The sequence below is a fragment of the Orcinus orca genome, chromosome 3 (assembly GCF_937001465.1).
Source record: "Orcinus orca chromosome 3, mOrcOrc1.1, whole genome shotgun sequence".
Classification (NCBI taxonomy): Eukaryota; Metazoa; Chordata; class Mammalia; order Artiodactyla; family Delphinidae; genus Orcinus; species Orcinus orca.
In genome coordinates this window covers 49,759,480-49,784,166 of record NC_064561.1, presented here as the reverse complement: position 1 = coordinate 49,784,166, position 24,687 = coordinate 49,759,480, and positions in this window count along the sequence as shown.

Here is a 24,687-nt window from a genome sequence, read left to right as displayed (position 1 = left end):
ATTGAAGGAGGGTTTCCTTTTCCAGAGGTAGAACTTTTCAGTCTTTAGCTAAGCTTTCCCCAAAGATGGTGTGGGAATTTTTGAACCCTTGGGGCAAGACGGCCCGGAAGTATTGTTTTAGTTGTATGTTGAGTCCTGCCACTCACAAGCCAAAATTTCTTGTGACTCTGGGACTAATGGAATACAAAAGAAGGCATCATTGAAGACTAATACAGAATACCATGTCCTGGTGGTTGGTAGAATGACCAGCAGGGTGTAGGAATCAGGAGCAACTGGAGGTATATCCTCGGTGGCTTCACTGACTGTCCTGACATCCTTTACCAGGTCCCCAGCAGCCCATGGGGCTCTCGTGGTCAGGCCAATCCCAGGATATGGAGCTCTCCTGGGCAGGTACCCCACCCCCAACCCAGCCCATGGGGCTCTCATGGTCAGGTCCCTCCCAGGATACAGAGCTACCATTGCAGGTACCGTGGCAGGGCTGGGCACACAGGAACCGTGCACATAGCCCTCATTGAAGAGCACCCCCAGCTCACCTGTCGCTCAGAGCTGACACAGAGCACCTCAGAGCAGGACTTGAACTAACAAACAGCAGCTCCGACAGGTCTGTGACCCTGGGCATCACTCTGTGTGGCCTCCCTCCACCTGGTCTTCCAGAGACTTCCACTGCACCCAGGGCACCAGGCCTCTGTCTCCAACCACCACCCACCCCCTCCTCTCCCTGACTCCTGGGGTCCTCTCATTAGGAGAGGGTTTTCTTGAAGTTGTCTCCCACTCATGGGCCAGATAAAATGATTAGAAAACAAGCCAAAGCTGCAGCCCCTTGTCTATCCTGACTCTCAGGAGCCCACACGTGTTCCTTGGACCTGGCCGGTTCAGCAAGTTCCATTTTCTGCAACTGTGAGCCCCTGAGGGGTGATGATTGGCTGACCTGGGCAGCCTTACCGTGCCGGCCAGCCCTCCCCAGGTGTGCCTGGGTTGAGATCAATATAAATACCACTCCAGGCAGCAAGAGCCCCTGCAGCTCTGCCTGACGCCATTTTCTCTGCCCTGTCAGCAGTCTCGGGGCTGGGCTGGTGGGAGGGAGTGAGAGGCCACGGCTTTGTGGGTGGCCCAGTGTGAGTGGGGCTCTGCTGGACTTTCTGCAGCAGTTGCCAGGCTGCCACCTGCTAAAGAAGAGGATGTGTCACCCATACCTGCTGCTGGAATTTCTCCCTGGGCAGAGGTGAGGAAGGAAAAAAGCAGTGGGGGCAGGGACAGGACGGGTATCTCAGGCAGGGAAATGGAAATCTTCCAGAAGAGCACCCAGGGCCAGGACCATCCTGGCTGGCCTGCAGGCACCAAGTCAGCTGGCATGCTGTCACTCGTGTGGCTCCATGGCCCTTCCTCTAGGCTTTCAAGTCCTTGTATATATTCAGGTGTTTTACCTGGGAAGGGTGGGAACAGTTCAGCAGCAACTGGCCTGGGGCTCAGCTCACGTTTACTCACAGATGCCTCGGCACGGTGCCCCAGCTTTGCAATGAGGATGCTTGTTGTGTGGGGGCTGCTGGCTGAATGGGAGACGATTCCCCACCACTGACCAACTTCAGAATTGTTTACAACTGGAGCAAGTGCCCTGATACGGTTTTCCTCTGAGTAACTGGTGGGTTCTGTTTTTTTTTTTCTCTTTTTCGTTTTTGGTTCAAGGTAGAATTTATTCCTCTTTTTTGTATTTACAGATATAAGCATGGAAATAATTTATTCATATAAATACATGTATGTGAAGGGAATAATTGTTTTTTCTGTTTTATTTTTTAAATTTTATTTCTTTTTAATTTTATATTTTATTTTATATTTTTATACAGCAGGTTCTTATTGGTTATCTATTTTATACATATAAATGTTTACATGCCAATCCCAATCTCTCAACTCCTCCCACCACCACCCCCCCAAGAGCTTTCCCCCCTTGTTGTCCATACGATTGTTGTCTACATCTGTTGCTCTATTTATGCCTTGCAAAATGGTTAATCTGTACAGTTTTTCTAGGTTCCACATATATGCATGAATATACAAGATTTGTTTTTCTCTTTCTGACTTACTTCACTCTGTATGACAGTCTCTAGATCCATCGACGTCTCTACAAATGACCCAATTTCATTCCTTTCATGGCTTAGTAATATTCCGTTTTATATATGTACCACATCTTTATGCATTCGTCTGTCTGTGGGCATTTAGGTTGCTTCCATAACCTCGATATTGTAAATAGTGATGCAATGAACATTGCGGTGAATGTCTCTTTTTGATTTATGGTTTTGTCTGGGTATATGTCCAATACTGGGATTGCTGTATCATATGGTAATTCTATTATTAGTTTCTTAAGAAACTCCATATTGTTCTCCATAGTGACTGTATCAATTTATATTCCCAACAATAGTGGAAGAGGCTTCCTTTTCTCCACACCCTTTCCAGCATTTGTTGTTTGTAGATTTTCAGATGATGCCCATTCTAACAGGTGTGAGGTGATACCTCATTGTTGAGTCCATTTCGTTGAGCAAGGGGTAGGTCTTGTCTATTACATATTTGGCTTATGGAACGGTATCTGTGCTAATTTCAAACTCTGGTTTTATGCAGCACCCCAACTCACCTTTCCCCTTAAGCAAGCATAAGTTGGTTTTCTAAACTTGAGACCCTGTTCTGTTTTGTAATTCACTTCATATGTAGCCAAGTTTACATTCCGTGCATTAGTGATACCTTATGATGTTTCTTTTTCTGTGTGACTTATTTCACTTAGAATCATTGTGCCTCAATCCACTCATTATGCTGGTACAGGCCTGGTGACACAGATTTCATTGCTGAGTGGTATTCTGTTTTACGTAAGTACAGCAACTTCTTTATCAATTATTTGTTCTCTGGGATATTTGACTTGTACTGTAGAAGAGGTTCCTGTAAACAGAGCCGTCCCAAATTTTAGGGTGGCTGTGTCTTTTTGATTTTAATTTCCCTAAGCTATAGGACCATAAGTGGAAATGCCCTAGACTCTGTTGCTTTGTTTTTCAGATGTATCAGGAAACACCATACACTTCTCCAGAGTGGCTGTTGGCAATTTACATCCCGCCCATCAGCATAACAAGGCTCCTTTTTCCCCATGGCCTGTGTTGCCTTTCTGGATTTTACACTTTTCTCAGATGGCCCTTTAGACCGGGGGGAAGTGACACTTCATAGTAGTTCGGATTTCCATTGCAAGCTTCCTTGGTTTGCCAAAAAGGGCGTATGTGTTTTTTCCTGAATATATTCAGGAACAAACTCATACGCCCTTTTTTGCCAAGTGCATCATTGTCGATGTTCTGCCTCTTTTCCTATGCTTTAAATGCAAATCCAGTCTACCTCCTGAAATCGGTTTCCTGAAATTCTGCCCCGCTTTCAAGTCCTCTTCACAGCCTTACTTCAATATATTTTTGGACGTTATCTGTCATTTATAACTCTGCAGGTTTGTGAATTACAGGGTCCCTGAGCTCCTTTCTTCAACTCGCTTTCTTGTGAGCTGGCCGCAAACCCGCAAGACTGCTTCAGGCCCTAATCTGCTTCTGGCAGGGCACGCTGAGCCTTTGGTTAATTCCTCTTTCTGGTGGGAAATGAGTGTTAAATATGCCCGTCCAGACACCTACCTCACTCTCAACCCCTTGGTGATGTGGGTCCTCTGGTTTGTGGCCACCTTTGCTGGGTTCCTCACCTTTCGATGATGTGGCCCCACTAGTGTGAGGACACTCCTGCCTGGTTCTCATCCACGTGGTTATGTGGACCCCCTGGTGAGAGTCTGTTCCTGGCTGTGTTCCTCACCCTTCTGTGAGGGAGACCCTCTGCTGATAGGTCACTCCTGCATGGCTGGCACACATTGCCTTGGTGAAGTCAGCCGTGTGGTGGCAGTTGGAGCGTGCTGGGAATCTCCTCCTCCCGTTGATGAGGGCCCTCTTGCATCAGGCCCTAACTGCTGGGCTCACCAACTTTTCTTAGTGAGCCCAGTGATGCTTTGGCACTCCTCTTAGGATCCCATCTCCATGGGGATGTGGGCCTTCTGCTCTGAGGTCCCAACGGCTGGGTTGTTCACATTTTCATGATGTGGGCTCTCTGGTGTTAGTTCACAGAGGCCTGGATCCCATAGCCTCTGTGCTCTTGGCTGCCTGCTGGGAGGTTCCAACTGCTGGATTCCTCACTTTTTTAATTTTTTGGGCCCTCTGTTGTGAGGATCCTCCTGCCTGCCTCACTCCCAGCCCCTTCGTGATGTGTGTCGTCTGGTTTGAGGCCACATGTGCTGGGTTCCTCACCTTTCGATGATGTGGGACCAATGGTCTTAGGAGACTCCTGCCTGGTTCACATCCCCTTGGTGATGTGGGCCCTCTGTTGAGAGTCTGATCCTGGCTGGGTTCCTCACCCATCTGTGTGGTGGGCCGTCTGCTGTGAGGTCACTCCTGCCTGGCTTGCTCACCTCGCCTTGTGGACATGAGCCCTCTGGTGGCACCTGGAGCCTGCTGGGAGCCTCCTCCCCTCGGTGATGAGGGCCCTCTGGCGTCAGGCCCTAACTGCTGGGCTCCCCATATTTTGTGATGTGCGCCCAGTGGTGCGAGGACACTCCAGCCAGGTTCACATCCCCATTGGGATGTGGGCCTTCTGCTCTGTGGTCCCAACGCCTGGGTTGCTCACAGTTTCATGATGTGGGCTCTCTGGTGTTAGTTCACTCCTGCCTGCATCCCATAGCTTCTGTGCTCTCGGCCGCCTGCTGGGAGGTTCCAACTGCTGGATTCCTCACCTTTCTTATTCTTTGGGCCCTCTGTTTTTAGGCTACTCCTGCCTGCCTCACTCCCATTCCCGTTGTGATATGTGTCCTCTGATTTGAGGCCACATGTGCTGGGTTCCGCACCTTTTGATGATGTGGCCCCACTGGAGGGAAGACAGTCCTGACTGGTTCCCATCCCCTTGCTGATGTGGGCCCTCAGGTGAGAGTCTGATCTTGGCTGGGTTCCTCACCCTTCTGTGAGGTGGGCCCTCTGCTGTGAGGTCAATCATGCCTGTCTGGCACACGTCACCTTGGCGACGTGGGCCCTCTGGTGGCAGTTGGAGTGTGCTGGGATCCTCCTCCCCTCGGTGATGAGGGCCCTCTTGCCTTAGGCCATAACTGCTGGGCTCCCCACATGTTCTGATGTGCGCCAAGTGAGTGAGGACACTCTTGCCAGGTTCCCATCCCCATGGGGATATGGGCCTTCTGCTCTGAGGTCAAAACGGCTGGCTTGCTCACAGTACCATGACGTGGGCCCTCTGCTGTGAGTTCACTCCGGCAAGGATCCCTTATCATCGGTGCTCTGAGCCGCCTGCTGGGAGGTTCCAACTGCTGGATTCCTCAACTTTTTTATTCTATGTGCTCTCTGTTGTGAGGCTCCTCCTGCCTGCCTCACTGCCAGCCCCTTGGTGATGACTGTCCTATGGCTTGAGGCCACATGTGCTGCGTTCCTCACCTTTCAATGATGTGGCCCCACTCGTGTGAGGACACTCCTGCCTGGTTCCCATCCCCTTGGTGAGGTGGGCCCTCTGGCGAGAGTCTAATCCTGGCTGGGTTCCTCAACGTTCTGTGAGGTAAGCCCTCTGCTGTGAGGTCACTCCTGCCTGGCTGGCACACGTCACCTTGGAGACGTGAGCCCTTTGGTGGCACTTGGAGCGTGCAGGGTGCCTCCTCCTCTCGGTGATGACGGCCCTCTGGCGTCAGGCTCTAAATGGTGGGCTCCCCACATTTTCTGATGTGCGCCCAGTGGTGCGAGGACACTCCAGCCAGGTTCCCATTCCCATGGGGATGTGGGCCTTCTGTGCTGAGGTCCCAACGCCAGGGTTGCTCACAGTTTTATGATGTGGGCCCTCTGCTGTGAGTTCACTGTTGCCTGGATCCCATAGCCTCGGTGTTCTGGGCTGCCTGCTGGAAGGTCTAAATGCTGGAATCCTCACGTTTTTTATATTATGTGCCCTGTGTTGTGAGGCTACTCCTGCCTGCCTCACTCCAAGGCCCTTGGTGATGTGGGTCCTCTGGTTTGAGGACACATGTGCTGGGTTCCTCACCTTAAGATGATGAGGCCCCACTGGTGTGAGGATAATCCTGACTGGTTCCCATCCCCTTTGTGATGTGGGCCCTCTGGTGAGAGTCTGATCCTGGCTGGGTTCCTCACCCATCTGTGAGGTGGGCCCTCTACTATCAGGTAACTCTTGCCTGGCTTGCTCACCTCGCCTTGTTGACATGAGCCCTCTGGTGGCACTTGGACCCTGCTGGGAGCCTCCTCACCTCTGTGATGAGGGCCCTCTGACGTCAGGCCCTAACTGCTGGGCTCCCCAACTTTTCTTAGTGAGCCCAGTGATGCTCGGGCACTCCTCTTAGGTTCCCATCTCCATGGGGATGTGGGCCTTCTGCTCTGAGGTTCCAACGGCTGGGTCGATCACAATTTCATGATGTGGGCTCTCTGGTGTTAGTTCACTGTGGCCTGGATCCCATAGCCTCTGTGCTCTTGGCCGCCTGCTGGGAGGTTCCAACTTCTCGATTCCTCAACTTTTGTATTCTATGGGTCCTGTGTTGTGATGCTCCTCCTGCCTGCCTCACTCGCAACCCCTTCGTGATGTGGGTCTTCTGGTTTGAGGCCACATGTGCTGGGTTCCGCAACTTACAATGATGTGACCCCACTGGTGTGAGGACACTCCTGCCTGGTTCCCATCCCCTTGGTGTTGTGGGCCCTCTGGCGAGAGTCTCATCCTGCCTCGGTTCCTCACCCTTCTGTGAGATAGGCCCTCTGCTGTGAGGTCACTACTGCCTGGCTGGCGCATGCCACCTTGTAGATGTGGGCCCTCTGTTGGCAGTTGGAACCTGCTGGGAGTCTCCTCCCCTCAGTTATGAGGGCCCCCTGGCGTCAGGCCCTAACTGCTAGGCTCCTAACATTTTCTGATATGTGCTAAGTGGTGCGAAGCCACTCCTGCCAGGTTCCCATCCCAATGGGGATGTGGGCGTTCTGTTCTGAGGTCCCAACGGCTGGGCTGCTCACAGGTTCATGATGTGGGCCCTCTGCTGTGAGTTCACTGCAGCCTGGATCCCATAGCCTCGGTGCTCTGGGCCACTTGCTGGGAGGTTCCAACTGCTGGATTCCTCAACTTTTATATTCTATGGACCTTGTATTGTGAGGCCGGTCCTGCCAGCCTCATTCCGAACCCCTTGGTGATGTGGTTCCTGTGGTTTGAGACTACATGTGCTGGGATCCTCACCTTTCGATGATGTTGTCCCACTGGTGTGGGGACACTCCTGCCTGGTTCCCATCCCCTTGGTGATGTGGGCCCTCTGGTGAGAGTCTGATCCTGGCTGTGTTCCTCACCCTTCTGTGAGGTGGGCCCTCGGCTGTGAGGTCACTCCTGCCGGGCTGGCACACATCGCCTTGGCGATGTTGGCCCTCTGGTGGCAGCTGGAGCCTGCTGGGAGCCTCCTCCTCTCGGTGATGAGTGCCCTCTAGCGTCAGGCCCTAACTTCTGAGCACCCCACGTTTTCTGATGTGAGCCCAGTGATGCCAGGACACTCCTGTCATGTTCCCATCACCATGGGGATGTGGGCCTTCTGCTCTGAGGTCCCAATGTCTGGGTTGCTCACAGTTTCATGATGTGGGCTGTCTGGTGTTAGTTCACTCCGGCCTGGATCCCCTAGCCTCTGTGCTCTGGGCCGCCTGCTGGGAGGTTCCAACTGCTGGATTCCTCACCTTTCTTATTTTTGGGCCCTCTGTTATGAGGCTCCTCCTGTCTGCCTCACTCCCAGCCCCTTGGTGATGGGTGTCCTATGGTTTGAAGCCACATGTTCTGGGTTCCTCACCTTTAGATGATGTGGCCCTACTCATGTGAGGACACTCCTGCCTGGTTCCAATCCATTTGGTGATGTGGGCCCTCTGCTGCGAGTCTGATCCTGACTGGGTTCGTCACACTTCTCTGAGGTGGGCCCTCTGCTGTGAGGTCATTCGTGCCTGATTGGCACACATTGCCTTGGCGACGTCAGCCCTCTGGTGGCAGTTGGAGCCTGCTGGGAGCCTCCTTCCCTTTGTGATGAGGGTCCTCTGGCGTCAGGCCCTAACTGCTGGTTGCCCAAAATTTTCTGATACGTTCTCAGTGGTGCGAGGACACTCCTACCAGATTTCCATCCCCATGGGGATGTGGGCCTCCTTCTCTGAGGAACCAATGGCAGGGTTGCTCAGTTTCATGACATGGGCCCTCTTCTGTGAGTTCACTGTGGCCTGGATCCCATAGCCTCGGTGCTCTGGGCCGCCTGCTGGGAGTTTCCAACTGCTGGATTCCTCACTTTTTTATTCTATGGGCCCAGTGTTGTGAGGCTACTCCTGCCGGCCTCACTCCGAGGCCCTTGGTGATGTGGGTCCTCTGGTTTGAGGACACATGTGCTGAGTACCTCACCTTTCGATGATGTGGCCCCACTGGTGTGAAGACACTCCTGCCTGGTTCCCATCCCCTTGGTGATGTGGGCCCTCTGGAGAGAGTCTGATGTTGGCTGGGTTTCTCACCCTTCTGTGAGGTGGGACCTCTGCTGTGAGGTAACTCCTGCCTGGCTTGCTCACGTTGCCTTGGCAATGTGAGCCCTCAGGTGGCAGTTGGAGCCTGCTGGGAAACTCCTCCCCTCAGTTATGAGAGCTCTGGATAAAACACATATGCCCTTTTTTGCCAAGTGCATTATTTTCCAAGTTCTGTCTCTTTTCCTATGCTTTAAGAGCGACTCCCGTGTACCTTCTAAAATCGGTTTCCAGCAATTCTGCCCCGCATTCAAGTCATATTCGCAGGCTTACTTCAGTATAATTTTGGATGATAGCTGTCATTTATAACTCCGCAGGTTTGTGAACTACAGTGCACCTCAGCTCCTTTCTTCAACTCGCTTTCTTGTGAGCTGGCCGCGACACCGCAGGACTGCTTCAGGCCCTAGTGTGGTTTCGGCATGGCACGCGGAGCCTTTGGTTCATTCGTCTTCCTGGTGGGAAATGAGAGTAAAATTTGCCCGTCCAGACACCTACAGATAGTCTCCCATTGCTTCTCCTTATTCCTGTTCATCTTCTGAAGAAATTGCAAACTGGGCCAAACAGGAGGTTAAAGGCACTGACTCTCCAAGTGGGGAGAGTGTTAGTAAAGCGTCTGGAATGTTGCACCCGAGTACCAGGGGACGAAAACTGAGACACATTTGAACACGTTTCCTGATCACACGGTGGATCATTCCCTGGGTTAGACATGCATGTTTTAGCTGAAGGAAGAATCCCTTAAACCTGGAGAGTTGAGACCCATGGAATGGGTAATATGCAATGTGACTTCACAGGGTCTGCATTTGCTCACCGAACCTCACCAATCCTATCACTGCTGCGTTTATTCCGCTGTACACACACTTGATTCTCTTTCGGAGACATACATATCCATAGGTTTTAAGATTCTTACTAGTCAGGTATATTCTTAGGCGTTTAATATGGGGTGTGAGTCCACTTCGTTGAGCAAGGTGTAGCTCTAGTCTATTACATATTTGGCTTATGGAACGGTATCTGTGCTAATTTCAATCTCTGGTTTTATGCAGCACCCCAACTCAACTTTCCCCTTAAGCAAGCATAAGTTAGCTTTCTACATTTGAGACCCTGTTCTGTTTTGTAATTCAGTTCCTGTGTAGCCAAGTTTACATTCCGTGTAGTAGTGATATCTTATGATATTTCTTTTTCTGTGTGACTTATTTCACTTAGAATCATCGTACCTGAATCCACTCATTATGCTGCTATGGGCCTGATGACATAGATTTCATTGCTGAATGATATTGCATTGTATATAAGTACCACAACTTCTTTATCCATTTTTCGCTTTCTGCGATATTGAACTTGTCCCGTAAACGAGGTTCTTGTAAACAGAGCCGTCCCAAACTTTGGGGTGGCTGTGTCTTTTTTATTTTAATTTCCCTAAGCTATAGAACCATAAGTTGAAGTGCCCTAGGCTCTGTTGCTTTGTTTTTTAGATGTTTCAGGAAACACCATACACTTCTCCAGTGTGGCTGTTGGCAATTTACATCCCACTCATCAGCATAACAAGGCTCCCAGTTCTCCATGGCCTGTCCTGCCTTTCTGGATTTTACACTTTTTTCAGATGACCCCTTAGACCGGGGGGCAGTGAGACTTCATTGTAGTGCAGATTTCCTTTGCAAGCTTGCTTGCTTGGCCAAAGAGTGCGTATGCGATTTTTCATGAATATATTCAGGAAAAAACGCATACGCCCTTTTTGGCCAAGTGCATCTTTGTGGACGTTCTGCCTCTTTTCCTATGCTTTAAATGCAATTCCAGTCTACCTCCTGAAATCGGTTTCCTGCAATTCTGCCCCGCTTTCAAGTCCTCTTGGCAGCCTTACTTCAATATATTTTTGGACGATAGCTGTCATTTATAACTCTGCATGTTTGTGAATTACAGTGCCCCTGAGCTCCTTTCTTCAAGTCGCTTTCTTCTGAGCTGGCCGCAACACCGCAGGATTGCTTCAGGCCCTAGTGTGGTTCTGGCACGGCACGCTGAGCCTTTGGTTAATTCGTCTTCCTGGTGGGAAATGAGAGTTAAATTTGCCCGTCCAGACACCTCCAGCTAGTCTCTCATTGGTTCTCCCTATTCCTGTTGATTTTCCACAGAAATTGCAAACTGGGCCAAACAGGAGGTTAAAGGCACTGACTCTCCAAGTGGGGAGAGTGTTAGTAAAGCGTCTGGAATGTTGCACCCGAGTACCAGGGGATAAAAACTGAGACACATTTGAACACGTTTCCCGATCACACGGTGGATCATACTCTGGGTTCTACATGCATGTTTTAGCTGAAGGAATAATCCCTTAAACCTGGAGAGTTGAGACCCATGGAATGGGTACCATGCAATATGACTTCAAAGGGTCTGCATTTGCTCACCGAACGTCACCAATCCTATCACTGCTTCGTTTGCGCCGCTGTACACACGCTTGATTCTCTTTCGGAGACATAGAAATCCATAGGTTTTAAGATTCTTACTAGTCAGGTATATTCTTAGGCGTTTAATATGGGGTGTTGAGTCCACTTCGTTGAGCAAGGAGTAGCTCTTGTCTATTACATATTTGCCTTATGGAACGGTATCTGTGCTAATTTCAATCTCTGGTTTTATGCAGCACCCCAGCTCACCTTTCCCCTTAAGCAAGCATAAGTTGGTTTTCTGCATTTGAGACCCTGTTCTGTTTTGTAATTCAGTTCCTGTGTAGCCAAGTTTACATTCCGTGTAGTAGTGATATCTTATGATGTTTCTTTTTCTGTGTGACTTATTTCACTTAGAATCATCGTACCTGAATCCACTCATTATGCTTCTATGGACCTGATGACAGAGATTTCATTGCTGAGTGATATTGCATTGTACGTAAGTACCACAACTTCTTTATCCGTTTTTCGCTTTCTGTGATATTGAACTTGTACCGTAAATGACATTCTTGTAAACAGAGCCGTCCCAAACTTTGGGGTTGCTGTTTCTTTTTGATTTTAATTTCCCTAAGCTATAGGAACATAAGTGGAAGTGGCCTAGGCTCTGTTGCTTTGTTTTTTGGATGTTTCAGGAAACACCATACACTTCTCCATAGGGCTGTTGTCAATTTACATCCCTCCCATCAGCATAACAAGGCTCCCAGTTCTCCATGGCCTGTCCTGCCTTTCTGGATTTTACACTTTTTTCAGATGGCCCTTTTGAGCAAGGCGCAGTGAGACTTCATTGTAGTGTAGATTTCCTTTGCAAGCTTGCTTGGTTGGCCAAAAAGTGCGTATGCGTTTTTTCCTGAATATATTCAGGGAAAAACTCATACGTCCTTTTTGGCCAAGTGCATCATTGTGGACGTTCTGCCTCTTTTCCTATGCTTTACATGGAATTCCAGTCTACCTCCTGAAATTGGTTTCCTGCAATTCTGCCTCGCTTTCAAGTCCTCTTGGCAGCCTTACTTCAATATATTTTTGGACGATAGCTGTCATTTATAACTCTGCAGGTTTGTGAATTACAGTGCCCCTGAGCTCCTTTCTTCAACTCGCTTTCTTGTGAGCTGGCCGCAACACTGCAGGATTGCTTCAGGCCCTAGTGTGGTTCCGACATGGCACTCTGAGCCTTTGGATAATTCCTCTTCCTGGTGGGAAATGAGAGTTAAATTTGCCCGTCCAGACACCTCCAGCTAGTCTCTCATTGGTTCTCTCTATTCCTGTTCATCTTACGCAGAAATTGCAAACTTGGCCAAACGGGAGGTTAAAGGCACTGACTCTCCACGTGGGGAGAGTGTTAGTAAAGCGTCTGGAATGTTGCACCCGAGTACCAGGGGACGAAAACTGAGACACATTTGAACAGGTTTTCTGATCACACAGTGGATCATACTCTGGGTTCTACACGCATGTTTTAGCTGAAGGAAGAATCCCTTAAACCTGGAGAGTTGAGACCCATGGAATGGGTACCATGCAATATGACTTCAAAGGGTCTGCATTTGCTCACCGAACCTCACCAATCCTATCACTGCTGCGTTTATGCCGCTGTACACATGCTTGATTCTCTTTCGGAGACATAGAAATCCATAGGTTTTAAGATTCTTACTAGTCAGGTATATTCTTAGGCATTTAATATGGGGTGTTGAGTCCATATCGTTGAGCAAGGAGTAGCTCTTGTCTATTACATATTTGGCTTATGGAACGGTATCTGTGCTAATTTCAATCTCTGGTTTTATGCAGCACCCCAACTCACCATTCCCCTTAAGCTAGCATAAGTTGGTTTTCTACATTTGAGACCCTGTTCTGTTTTGTAATTCAGTTCCTGTGTAGCCAAGTTTACATTCCGTGTAGTAGTGATATCTTATGATGTTTCTTTTTCTCTGTGACTTATTTCACTTAGATTCATCGTACCTGAATCCACTCATTATGCTGCTACGGGCCTGATGACATAGATTTCATTGCTGAGTGATATTGCATTGTACGTAATTACCACAACTTCTTTATCCATTTTTCACTGTCTGTGATATTGAACTTGTACCGTAAACGAGGTTCTTGTAAACAGAACCGTCCCAAACATTGGGGTGGCTGTGTCTTTTTGATTTTAATTTCCCTAAGCTATAGGACTATAAGTGGAAGTGCCCTATGGTCTGTTGCTTTGTTTTTTAGATGTTTCAGGAAACACCATACACTTCTCCAGAGTGGCTGTTGGCAATTTACATCCCGCCCATCAGCATAACAAGGCTCCCAGTTCTCCATGGCCTGTCCTGCCTTTCTGGATTTTACACTTTTTTCAGATGGCCCTTTTGACCGGGGGGCAGTGAGACTTCATTGTAGTGCAGATTTCCTTTGCAAGCTTGCTTGGTTGGCCAAAAAGGGCGTATGTGTTTTTTCCTGAATATATTCAGGAAAAAACGCATACGCCCTTTTTGGCGAAGTGCATCATTGTGGACGTTCTGCCTCTTTTCCTATGCTTTACATGCAATTCCAGTCTACCTCCTGAAATTGGTTTCCTGCAATTCTGCCCCGCTTTAAAGTCCTCTTGGCAGCCTTACTTCAATATATTTTTGGACGATAGCTGTCATTTATAACTCTGCAGGTTTGTGAATTACAGTGCCCCTGATCTCCTTTCTTCAACTCGCTTTCTTGTCAGCTGGCCGCAACACCGCAGGATTGCTTCAGGCTCTAGTGTGGTTCCGGCGTGGCATGCTGAGCCTTTGGTTAATTCCTCTTCCTGGTGGGAAATGAGAGTTAAATTTGCTCGTCCAGACACCCCCAGCTAGTCTCTCATTGGCTCTCCCTATTCCTGTTCATCTTACGCAGAAATTGCAAACTGGGCCAAACAGGAGGTTAAAGGCACTGACTCTCCAAGTGGGGAGAGTGTTAGTAAAGCGTCTGGAATGTTGCACCCGAGTACCAGGGGACAAAAAGTGAGACACATTTGAACACATTTCCCGATCACACGGTGGATCATACTCTGGGTTCTACATGCATGTTTTAGCTGAAGGAAGAATCCCTTAAACCTGGAGAGTTGAGACCCATGGAATGGGTACCATGCAATATGACTTCAAAGGGTCTGCATTTGCTCACCGAACCTCACGAATCCTATCACTGCTTCGTTTGCGCCGCTGTACACACGCTTGATTCTCTTTCGGAGACATATAAATCCATAGGTTTTAAGATTCTTACTAGTCAGGTATATTCTTAGGCGTTTAATATGCCGTCTTGAGACCACTTCGTTGAGCAAGGAGTAGCTCTTGTCTATTACATATTTGGCTTATGGAACGGTATCTGTGCCAATTTCAATCTCTTGTTTCATGCAGCAGCCCAACTCACCATTCCCCTTAAGCAAGCATAAGTTGGTTTTCTATATTTGAGACCCTGTTCTGTTTTGTAATTCAGTTCCTGTGTAGCCAAGTTTACATTCCGTGTAGTAGTGATATCTTATGAAGTTTCTTTTTCAGTGTGGCTTATTTCACTTAGAATCATCGTACCTGAATCCACTCATTATGCTGCTACGGGCCTGATGACATAGATTTCATTGCTGAGTGATATTGCATTGTACGTAAGTACCACAACTTCTTTATCCTTTTTTCGCTTTCTGCGATATTGAACTTGTCCCGTAAACGAGGCTCTCGTAAACAGACCCGTCCCAAATTGGGTTGGCTGTGTCTTTTTGATTTTAATTTCCCTAAGCTATAGGACCATAAGTGGAAGTGCCCTAGGCTCTGTTGCTTTGTTTTTTAGATGTTTCAGGAAACACCATACACTTCTTCAGAGTGGCTGTTGGCAATTTACATCCTGCCCATCAGCATAAAAAGGCTCCCAGTTCTCCATGGCCTTCCTGCCTTTCTGGATTTTACACTTTTTTCAGATGGCCCTTTTGACCGGGGTGCAGTGAGACTTCATTGTAGTGCAGATTTCCTTTGCCAGCTTGCTTGGTTGGCCAAAAAGGGCGTATGCGTTTTTTCCTGAATATATTCAGGAAAAAACACATACGCCCTTTTTGGCCAAGTGCATCATTGTGGACGTTCTGCCTCTTTTCCTATGCTTTACATGCACTTCCAGTCTACCTCCTGAAATCGGTTTCCTGCAATTCTGCCCCGCTTTCAAGTCCTCTTGGCAGCCTTACTTCAATATATTTTTGGACGATAGCTGTCATTTATAACTCTGCAGGTTTGTGAATGACAGTGCCCCTGAGCTCCTTTCTTCAACTCTCTTTCTTGTGAGCTGGCCGCAACACCGCAGGATTGCTTCAGGCCCTAGTGTGGTTCCGGCATGGCATGCTGAGCCTTTGGTTAATTCCTCTTCCTGGTAGGAAATGAGAGTTAAATTTGCCCATCCTGACACCTCCAGCTAGTCTCTCATTGGTTCTCCCTATTCCTGTTCATTTTCCGCAGAAATTGCACACTGGGCCAAACAGGAGGTTAAAAGCATTGACTCTCCAAGTGGGGAGACTGTTAGTAAAGCGTCTGGAATGTTGCACCCGAGTACCAGGGGATGAAAACTGAGACACATTTGAACACGTTTCCTGATCACATGGTGGATCATACTCTGGGTTCCACATGCATGTTTTAGCTGAAGTTAGAATCCCTTAAACCTGGAGAGTTGAGGCCCATGGAATGGGTACCATGTAATATGACTTCAAAGGGTCTGCATTTGCTCACCGAACCTCACCAATCCTATCATTGCTGTGTTTATGCCGCTCTACACACGCTTGATTCTCTTTCGGAGACATATAAATACATAGGTTTTAAGATTCTTACTAGAGACTCTGTTTCCAGAGGCAAAGCCTATCAAAGCTCACTACTTGAGGGACTTCCGGGAAGATGGCGGAAGAGTAAGATGCGGAGATCACGTTCCTCCCCACAGATACACCAGAAATACATCTACGCGTGGAACAACTCCTACAGAGCATCTACTGAACGCTGGCAGAAGACCTCAGACCTCCCAAAAGGCAAGAAACCCCCCACGTACCTGGGTAGGGCAAAAGAAAAAACTAAACAGAGACAAAAGGATAGGGACGGGTCCTGCACCAGCGGGAGAGAGCTGTGAAGGAGGAAAAGTGTCCACACACTAGGAAGCCCCTTCGCGGGTGGAGACTTCGGGAGGCGGAGTGGGGGAGCTTGGGAGCCGCGGAGGAGAGCACAGCAACAGGGGTGCGGAGGGCAAAACGGACAGATTCCAGCGCAGAGGATCGGGCCGACTGGAACTTGCCAGCCGAGAGGCTTGTCTGCTCGCCCGCCGGGGCGGGCGGGACTGGGAGCTGAGGCTCCGGCTTTTGTTGGAGCGCTGGGAGAGGACTGAGGTTGGCGGCGTGAACACAGCCTGCAGGGCGTTAGTGCACCGCGGCTGGCCGGGAGAGAGTCCGGGGAGAAGTCTGGAACTGCCGAAGAGGCAAGAGACTTTTACGTCCCTCTTTGTTTCCTGGTGCACGAGGAGAAGGGATTAAGAACGCTGCTTGAGAGAGCTCCAGGGACGGGTGCGAGCCGCGGTTAAAAGTGCGGAGCCCAGAGACAGACATGAGACGCTAGGGCCGCTGCTGCCGCCACCGGGAGGCCTGTGTGTGAACACAGGTCACTAGCCACATGCCCTTCCGGGGAGCCTGTGCAGCCCGCCACTGCCAGGGTCCCGGGATTCAGGGACAACTCCCCCGGGAGGACGCACAGGCGCACCTCAGGCTGCAACGTCTCGCCGGCCTCTGCCGCCGCAGGCCCACCCCACACTCCGTGCCCCTCCCTACCCCCGGGCCTGAGTGAGCCAAAGCCTCCGAATCAGCGGCTCAACCCCGTCCTGTCTGAGCAAAGAACAGACGCCCTCCGGCGACCTACACGCACAGGCGGGGCTAAATCCAAAGCTGAGCCCCTGGGAACTGTGAGAACAAAGAAGAGAAAGGGAAATCTCTCCCAGCAGCCTCAGAAGCAGCAGATTAAAGCTCCACAATCAATTTGATATACCCTGCATCTGTGGAATACCTGAATAGACAACGAATCATCCCAAATTAAGGAGGCCTGTGGATGAAAGGCTCTTGGTGCTGCAGCCAGGAGTCAGTGCTGTGCCTCTGAGGTGGGAGAGCCAACTTCAGGACACTGATCCACAAGAGACCTCCCAGCTGCACATAATATCAAACAGCAAAAATTTCCGAGAGATCTCCATCTCAACGCCAGCACCCAGCTTCACTCAACGACCAGCAAGCTACAGTGCTGGACATCCTATGCCAAACAACTAGCAAGACAGGAACACAACCCCACCCATTAGCAGAGAGGCGGCCCAAAATCATAATAAGTCTACAGACACCCCAAAACACACCACCAGACGTGGACCTGCCCACCAGAAAGAAAAGATCTAGCCTCATCCACCAGAACACAGGCACTAGTACCCTCCACCAGGAAGCCTACACAACCCACTGAACCAACCTTAGCCACTGGGGACAGACACAAAAAACAACAGGAACTACGAACCTTCAGCCTGCAAAAAAGGAGACCCCAAACACAGTAAATAAGCAAAATGAAAAGACAGAAAAACACACCGCAGATGAAGGAGCAAGATAAAAACCCATCAGACCTAACAAATGAAGAGGAAATAGGCAGTCTACCTGAAAAAGAATTCAGAATAATGATAGTAAGGTTGATCCGAAATCTTGGAGATAGAATGGACAATAGAATGGACAAAATGCAAGAATCAGTTAACAAGGACCTAGAAGAACTAAAGATGAAACAAGCAACGATGAACAACACAATAAATGAAATTAAAAGTACTCTAGATGGGATCAATAGCAGAATAACTGAGGCAGAAGAACGGATAAGTGACCTGGAAGATAAAATAGTGGAAATAACTACTGCAGAGCAGAATAAAGAAAAAAGAATGAAAAGAACTGAGGACAGTCTCAGAGACCTCTGGGACAACATTAAACGCACCAACATTCGAATTATAGGGGTTCCAGAAGAAGAAGAGAAAAAGAAAGGGACTGAGAAAATATTTGAAGAGATTATAGTTGAAAACTTCCCTAATATGGGAAAGGAAATAGTTAATCAAGTCCAGGAAGCACAGAGAGTCCCATACAGGATAAATCCAAGGAGAAATACGCCAAGACACATATTAATCAAACTGTCAAAAATTAAATACAAAGAAAACATATTAAAAGCAGCAAGGGAAAAACAACAAATAACACACAAGGGAATCCCCATAAGGTTAACAGCTGATCTTTCAGCAGAAACTCTGCAAGCCAGAAGGGAGTGGCAGGACATATTGAAAGTGTTGAAGGAGAAGAACCTGCAACCAAGATTACTCTACCCAGCAAGGATCTCATTCAGATTTGATGGAGAAATTAAAACCTTTAGAGACAAGCAAAAGCTGAGAGAGTTCAGCACCACCAAACCAGCTCTACAACAACTGCTAAAGGAACTTCTCTAGGCAAGAAACACAAAAGAAGGAAAAGACCTACAATAACAAACCCAAAACAATTAAGAAAATGGGAACGGGAACACACATATCGATAATTACCTTAAATGTAAATGGACTAAATGCTCCCACCAAAAGACACAGATTGGCTGAATGGATACAAAAACAAGACCCTTATATATGCTGTCTACAAGAGACCCACTTCAGACCTAGAGACACATACAGACTGAAAGTAAGGGGATGGAAAAAGGTATTTCATGCAAATGGAAACCAAAAGAAAGCTGGAGTAGCAATTCTCGTATCAGACAAAATAGACTTTAAAACAAAGACTATTAGAAGAGACAAAGAAGGACACTACATAATGATCAAGGGATCGATCCAAGAGGAAGATATAACAATTGTAAATATTTATGCACCCAACATAGGTGCACCTCAATACATAAGGCAAATACTGACAACCATAAAAGGGGAAATCGACAGTAACACATTCATAGTAGGGGACTTTAACACCCCACTTTCACCCATGGACAGATCATCCAAAATGAAAATAAATAAGGAAACACAAGCTTTAAAAGATACATTAAATGAGATGGAGTTAATTGATATTTATAGGACATTCCATCCAAAAACAACAGAATACACATTTTTCTCAAGTGCTCATGGAACATTCTCCAGGATAGATCATATCTTGGGTCACAAATCAAGCCTTGGTAAATTTAAGAAAATTGAAATTGTATCAAGTATCTTTTCCGACCACAATGCTATGAGACTCGATATCAATCACAGGAGAGGATCTGTAAAAAATACAAACACATGGAGGCTAAACAATACACTACTTAATAACGAAGTGATCACTGAAGAAATCAAAGGGGAAATCAAAAAATACCTAGAAACAAATGACAACGGAGACACGACGACTCAAAATCTATGGGATGCAGCAAAAGCAGTTCTAAGAGGGAAGTTTATAGCAATACAATCTTACCTTAAGAAACAGGAAACATCTCGAATAAACAACCTAACCTTGCACCTAAAGCAATTAGAGAAAGAAGAACAAAAAAACCCCAAAGTTAGCAGGAGGAAAGAAATCATAAAAATCAGATCAGAAATAAATGAAAAAGAAATGAAGGAAACGATAGCAAAGATCAATAAAACTAAAAGCTGGTTCTTTGAAAGGATAAACAAAATTGATAAACCATTAGCCAGACTCATCAAGAAAAGAAGGGAGAAGACTCAAATCAATAGAATTAGAAATGAAAAAGGAGAAGTAACGACTGACACTGCAGAAATACAAAAGATCATGAGAGATTACTACAAGCAACTTTATGCCAATAAAATGGACAACCTGGAAGAAATGGACAAATTCTTAGAAAGGCACAACCTGCCAAGACTGAATCAGGAAGAAATAGAAAATATGAACAGACCAATCACAAGCACTGAAATTGAAACTGTGATTAAAAATCTTCCAACAAGCAAAAGCCCAGGACCAGATGGCTTCACAGGCGAATTCTATCAAACATTTAGAGAAGAGCTATCACCTATCCTTCTCAGACTCTTCCAAAATATAGCAGAGGGAGGAACACTCCCCAACTCATTCTACGAGGCCACCATCACCCTGATACCAAAACCAGACAAGGATGTCACAAAGAAAGAAAACTACAGGCCAATATCACTGATGAACATAGATGCAAAGATCCTCAACAAAATACTAGCAAACAGAATCCAACAGCACATTAAACGGATCATACACCATGATCAAGTGGGGTTTATTCCAGGAATGCAAGGATTCTTCAATATACGCAAATCAATCAACGTGATACACCATATTAACAAATTGAAGGAGAAAAACCATATGATCATCTCAATAGATGCAGAGAAAGCTTTTGACAAAATTCAACACCCATTTATGATAAAAACCCTGCAGAAAGTAGGCATAGAGGGAACTTTCCTCAACATAATAAAGGCCATATATGACAAACCCACAGCCAACATCGTCCTCAATGGTGAAAAACTGAAAGCATTTCCACTAAGATCAGGAACAAGACAAGGTTGCCCACTCTCACCACTCTTATTCAACATAGTTTTGGAAGTTTTAGCCACAGCAATCAGAGAAGAAAAGGAAATAAAAGGAATCCAAATCGGAAAAGAAGAAGTAAAGCTGTCACTGTTTGCAGATGACATGATACTATACATACAGAATCCTAAAGATGCTACCAGAAAACTACTAGAGCTAATCAATGAATTTGGTAAAGTAGCAGGATACAAAATTAATGCACAGAAATCTCTGGCATTCCTATACACTAAGGATGAAAAATCTGAAAGTGAAATCAAGAAAACACTCCCATTTACCACTGCAACAAAAAGAATAAAATACCTAGGAATAAACCTACCTAAGGAGACAAAAGACCTGTATGCAGAAAATTATAAGACACTGATGAAAGAAATTAAAAATGATACAAATAGATGGAGAGATATACCATGTTCTTGGATTGGAAGAATCAACATTGTGAAAATGACTCTACTACCCAAAGCAATCGACAGATTCAATGCAATCCCTATGAAACTACCACTGGCATTTTTCACAGAACTAGAACAAAAAATCTCACAATTTGTATGGAAACACAAAAGACCCCGAATAGCCAAAGCAATCTTGAGAACGAAAAATGGAGCTGGAGGAATCAGGCTTCCTGACTTCAGACTATACTACAAAGCTTCAGTAATCAAGACAGTATGGTACTGGCACAAAAACAGAAATATAGATCAATGGAACAGGATAGAAAGCCCAGAGATAAACCCACGCACATATGGTCACCTTATCTTTGACAAAGGAGGCAGAAATGTACAGTGGAGAAAGGACAGCCTATTCAATAAGTGGTGCTGGGAAAACTGGACAGCTACATGTAAAAGTATGAGATTAGATCACTCCCTAACACCATACACAAAAATAAGCTCAAAATGGATTAAAGACCTAAACGTAAGGCCAGAAACTATCAAACTCTTAGAGGAAAACATAGGCAGAACACTCTATGACATAAATCACAGCAAGATCCTTTTTGACCCACCTCCTAGAGAAATGGAAATAAAAACAAAAGTAAACAAATGGGACCTAATGAAACTTAAAAGCTTTTGCGCAGCAAAGGAAACCATAAAGAAGACCAAAAGACAACCCTCAGAATGGGAGAAAATATTTGCAAATGAAGCAACTGACAAAGGATTGATCTCCAAAATTTATAAGCAGCTCATGCAGCTTAATAACAAAAGAACAAACAACCCAATCCAAAAATGGGCAGAAGACCTAAATAGACATTTCTCCAAAGAAGATATACAGAGTGCCAACAAACACATGAAAGAATGCTCAACATCACTAATCATTAGAGAAATGCAAATCAAAACTACAATGAGATATCATCTCACACCAGTCAGAATGGCCATCATCAAAAAATCTAGAAACAATAAATGCTGGAGAGGGTGTGGAGAAAAGGGAACCCTCTTACACTGTTGGTGGGAATGTAAATTGATACAGCCACTGTGGAGAACAGTATGGAGGTTCCTTAAAAAGCTACAAATAGAACTACCATATGACCCAGCAATCCCACTACTGGGCATATACCCTGAGAAAACCATAATTCAAAAAGAGTCATGTACCAAACTGTTCATTGCAGCTCTATTTACAATAGCCCGGAGATGGAAACAACCTAAGTGTCCATCATCGGATGAATGGATAAAGAAGATGTGGCACATATATACAATGGAATATTACTCAGCCATAAAAAGAGACGAAATTGAGCTATTTGTAATGAGGTGGATAGACCTAGAGTCTGTCATACAGAGTGAAGTAAGTCAGAAAGAGAGAGAGAAATACCGTATGCTAACACATATATATGGAATTTAAGGAAAAAAAAATGTCATGAAAAACCTAGGGGTGAAACAGGAATAAAGACACAGACTTACTAGAGAATGGACTTGAGGCTATGGGGAGGGGGAAGGGTAAACGGTGACAAAGCAATAAAGAGGCATGGACATGTATACACTACCAAACGTAAGGTAGATAGCTAGTGGGAAGCAGCCGCATAGCACAGGGAGATCAGCTCGGTGCTTTGTGACCGCCTGGAGGGGTGGGATAGGGAGGGTGGGAGGGAGGGTGACGCAAGCGGGAAGAGATATGGGAACATATGTATATATATAACTGATTCATTTTGTTGTGAAGCTGAAACTAACATACCATTGTAAAGCAATTATGCTCCAATAAAGATGTTTAAAAAAAAAAAAAAGATTCTTACTAGTCAGGTATATTCTTAGGCGTTTAATATGGGGTGTTGAGTCCACTTCGTTGAGCAAGGAGTAGCTCTTGTCTATTACATATTTGGCTTATGGAACGGTATCTGTGCTAATTTCAATCTCTTGTTTTATGCAGCACCCCAACTCACGTTTCCCCTTAAGCAAGCATAAGTTGGTTTTCTACACTTGAGACCCTGTTCTGTTTTGTAATTCAGTTCCTGTGTAGCCAAGTTTACATTCCGTGTATTAGTGATATATTATGCTGTTTCTTTTTCTCTGTGACTTATTTCACTTAGAATCATCGTACCTGAATGTACTCATTATGCTGCTACGGGCCTGATGATATAGATGTCATTGCTGAGTGATGTTGCATTGTATGTAAGTACCACAACTTCTTTATCCATTTTTCGCTTTCTGTGATATTGAACTTGTACCGTAAATGATGTTCTTGTAAACAGAGCCGTCCCAAACTTTGGGGTGGCTGTGTCTTTTTGATTTTAATTTCCTTAAGCTATAGGACCATAAGTGGAAGTGCCCTAGGCTCTGTTGCTTTGTTTTTTAGATGTTTCAGGAAACACCATACACTTCTCCAGAGTGGCTGTTGGCAATTTACATCCAGCCCATCAGCATAACAAGGCTCCCAGTTCTCCATGGCCTTCCTGCCTTTCTGGATTTTACACTTTTTTCAGATGGCCCTTTTGACCGGGGGGCAGTGAGACTTCATTGTAGTGCAGATTTCCTTTGCAAGCTTGCTTGGTTGGCCAAAAAGGGCGTATGCGTTTTTTCCTGAATATATTCAGGAAAAAACACATACGCCCTTTTTGGCCAAGTGCATCATTGTGGACGTTCTGCCTCTTTTCCTATGCTTTACATGCAATTCCAGTCTACCTCCTGAAATCGGTTTCCTGCAATTCTGCCCCGCTTTCAAGTCCTCTTGGCAGCCTTACTTCAATATATTTTTGGACGATAGCTGTCATTTATAACTCTGCAGGTTTGTGAATGACAGTGCCCCTGAGCTCCTTTCTTCAACTCGCTTTCTTGTGAGCTGGCCGCAACACCGCAGGATTGCTTCAGGCCCTAGTGTGGTTCCGGCATGGCATGCTGAGCCTTTGGTTAATTCCTCTTCCTGGTAGGAAATGAGAGTTAAATTTGCCCATCCTGACACCTCCAGCTAGTCTCTCATTGGTTCTCCCTATTCCTGTTCATTTTCCGCAGAAATTGCACACTCGGCCAAACAGGAGGTTAAAAGCATTGACTCTCCAAGTGGGGAGACTGTTAGTAAAGCGTCTGGAATGTTGCACCCGAGTACCAGGGGATGAAAACTGAGACACATTTGAACACGTTTCCTGATCACATGGTGGATCATACTCTGGGTTCCACATGCATGTTTTAGCTGAAGGAAGAATCCCTTAAACCTGGAGAGTTGAGGCCCATGGAATGGGTACCATGTAATATGACTTCAAAGGGTCTGCATTTGCTCACCGAACCTCAGCAATCCTATCACTGCTGCGTTTATGCCGCTCTACACACGCTTGATTCTCTTTCGGAGACATATAAATACATAGGTTTTAAGATTCTTACTAGAGACTCTGTTTCCAGAGGCAAAGCCTATCAAAGCTCACTACTCGAGGGACTTCCGGGAAGATGGCGGAAGAGTAAGATGCGGAGATCACGTTCCTCCCCACAGATACACCAGAAATACATCTACGCGTGGAACAACTCCTACAGAGCATCTACTGAACGCTGGCAGAAGACCTCAGACCTCCCAAAAGGCAAGAAACCCCCACGTACCTGGGTAGGGCAAAAGAAAAAACTAAACAGAGACAAAAGGATAGGGATGGGTCCTGCACCAGCGGGAGAGAGCTGTGAAGGAGGAAAAGTGTCCACACACTAGGAAGCCCCTTCGCGGGTGGAGACTTCGGGAGGTGGAGTGGGGGAGCTTGGGAGCCGCGGAGGAGAGCACAGCAACAGGGGTGCGGAGCGCAAAGCGGACAGATTCC